The following is a 3,125-nucleotide window of genomic DNA, read 5'->3' as shown; positions in this document are numbered from 1 at the left end:
CTGGCCAACATGGTGAAACTCTGTCTCTACTAAAAATAGAAAAATTAGCCACGCGTGGTGGTGCATGCCTGTAATCCCAACTACTTGGGAGGCTTGAGGCAGGAGAATCACTTGAACCTGGGAGACAGAGGTTGCAGTGAGCTGAGATTGCATCACTGCACTCCAGCCTGGGTGACAGAGTGAGACTCTGTCTCAAAAAACAAAAAATTATTGGAGGTGTGTTTCCAAAAGTTTTTCTGATGGGGTCTTCAAGGTTTGAGTTCTACTGGCATAGGTTAAGTGCTGTCCTGAGCAAGTTAAAAATGGCTTTTACCCCAAGAACTTTCCATTTAAAATTACCATTCTCCTGGCTGTACCAGCAAACCTCAGTTATTTAACTGTTGTACAGTTGAATAAGGTACTAGTCCATGGCCTGTTAGAAACCAGGCCGCACAGCAGGAGGTGAGCAGCAGGAGAGTGAGCATTAGCCTGAGCTCCGCCTCCTGTCAGATCAGCAGCAGCATTACATTCTCATAGGAGCAAGAACCCTATTGTGAACCGCATGTGAGGGATATAGGTTGCACACTCATGAGAATCTAATGCCTGATCTGAGGTGGAACAGTTTCATCCCAAAATCACTCTCCCAACCCCATCCCATCTGTAGAAAAATTGTCTTCCACAAAACTGATCCCTGGTGCCAAAAAAGGTTGGGGACCACTGGGTAAGAGCATCCAGATGTGTTGAAAGAGCCTCGGCCTGAGGTAGGTGAGCTTTCCATACAGATCTGAGTACCTTTTGTTATTAGAGGATGAAGTTTTAAGAACGAGAGCTCACAGGTTATGTCCTCGATGAGAAAAGACTGAGGAAGTGCACCAAAGCTTGATTTCATTGTAGAGTCCTTTGCGGTTATAGCCCAAGTCTAGATAGTGAAATGGGCAGGAAGGTAGAGGCTCCTCTGTTAATTCCTTTGTGAGCTTCAGGGCTACAAGAGAACATCACACATCATGCAAGGCTAACAAAGCTCTATATTCGCTTTACTGTGTGCAAGGCTTCTACTGAGTACAATCCCAGCTGATTTTAGAGTGGAGACAGAATTGCCCCCTCAACTGCCCCCCACCTCCACTCCAGCCCACTTCAAATTTGCAAGTGACATGAAAGCAAAGTACTTCCATAATCAACACGGGGGGATGACCGGAGCCCTTCTAGTTTGGATTACTTCCTGATGCTTTCCTTCCATCACACACAGACACACACACACACACAGACACACACATACACACACCCTGTATGCTTAGCAGCTGGCGCAAGGCCCTCCTACTTTTACGCTCCCTGCCAACTGGCTTCAGAATTAGCCAACTGGAATGCTGTTGCCTGGGACTAATCCTGCTCCAGTGCTACAATCCTGGAACGCTACAGTTCAAAGTAGTCAAACTTCATAGTACAGGCGGGGTGAGGATGGGGAGGAGACAGTGATACATACCTCTAAAAGGGGCTCCATTTTCCCCCCTATCTGGCCCTTTGCCGCAGAGTGCAGGGAACAAGCAGAAGGGTGAAGGGAATAGGTGGTGGCAAGTGCTTCTCTCTGGGGCAGTCACTCCACAGGTTGAAGAGGTGGAGAAGACCTTCAGTGTTGTTCTGGGACAGGAAGGGGGCATATGAGGAGCACCAACTCCAAGTAACATTTTCTAGTTAGTTATTACATCTCTCTTGGGTTAATTCCAATTGAATTTTTATTAGCCAACACTTGGTCTCTCCCCGGGTGTTTTCCAACATTGTGCTACTGAATAAACAGTTTTGTAAAACCATTCATTCACAGCCCTACCAGGTACCTCATATTGAAATTCCAACCTATTAGTGCAGCAGCAGCACCTGTTAACTGCCAAAGTTCTGGCCCCACCCCAGAACAAGAGCATAGGAAATCGCTGGGGCGGGGCCCAGCAGTCTGTTGAAGCCGGTCCTCTGGGTGGATGCACACTCATTTGAGAGCACAGTATTAAAGCCATCTTTTGCATTCAGCCTCCTAACCCTAGTTAGTGTGAGGCTCTTCTTTCGGCCTTAGGGAGCAGCTGTTAGAAAACTCACATCCTGATGCAAGAGTGCCCACACCTCCCCCCACAGCTCTCAAACTTGCGCAGGATGGAAAACAACAGTAGGGATGGAGGGTAGGAGGGCTGTGTTCCAGGCACACCAAAATGAAAAATGCAATCCATTAAGCTTTAAACACATAATTGCAAACTAAACCATCTGCCATCTTCTCTTGGCTTCCAGTGTAGAGGTTACCCATTATTTTTGCTAACTGGGCAAAGTAATTAATAAATTCAAGACTTACCTAGCACAGGAGCATACTTCGAGAAACACTGGTCATTAAAAAAAAACTCCACAATGAACATAATGCTCAGGAGATTGGTATTGATGTGTTTTGTTGTTCTTTGTCATCTTATCTAAACTCAGATCCTTCAGTGTGAGATGTGCCCCTTGGATTTAATCCTGTATCGTCTCCTGAAATCAAACATCCCGTTCTGCCACATGCATCTCATTGCTCAGCTTATCACCCAGGCAGAAAGCAGGCTTGAAGATCCTTCACTCTCTTCTGTCCAGCCTGTTCCACCCTGGAGAGGGCTGAGCATACAGGTGACCACAGGTCATTTCAGAGAAAAACTCAAACTGATCCTCTAGTATCTGGGCCTTGGTTCTTTCTTGGTGGCTCATACATACCTTTTTACCTCTAACTACAACAAAAATGTGTAGTCAATCATCTGATGTAAATTACTGACTCACAATAATTTCTAAAGAGGCCATCCTCAGCTATACTAAGCTGTACAAATTCCCCTCTCCAATTCAGCTCACACAGCTTAAATGCTTGCAATGGCTGTTTGGTTGTGGTTGCCCCTCTTCTCCTTAACTAGCCCTCCCACTCTCACTATCCAAAAGATGTCTAGTTGACATAAATCTGAACTAATCAAACGCTCTAAGAAAGCTGATTTTAATGCAATAGAATACTGCTATCAATGTTTTAGAGTTTGAGAATGGTCATGTGACTCCTCGCATGAATTACAGGTTACTACTATGACCAGACTTTACAAGCTTCCAGACCTCAGGCAGGGCTAGGATTAATCCAAAGGAAAAAAGGTTACTGCTTACACTTA

This window comes from Trachypithecus francoisi, unplaced genomic scaffold (assembly GCF_009764315.1).
Source record: "Trachypithecus francoisi isolate TF-2019V2 unplaced genomic scaffold, Tfra_2.0 Lachesis_group2, whole genome shotgun sequence".
Classification (NCBI taxonomy): Eukaryota; Metazoa; Chordata; class Mammalia; order Primates; family Cercopithecidae; genus Trachypithecus; species Trachypithecus francoisi.
This window is presented reverse-complemented; position numbering follows the sequence as displayed.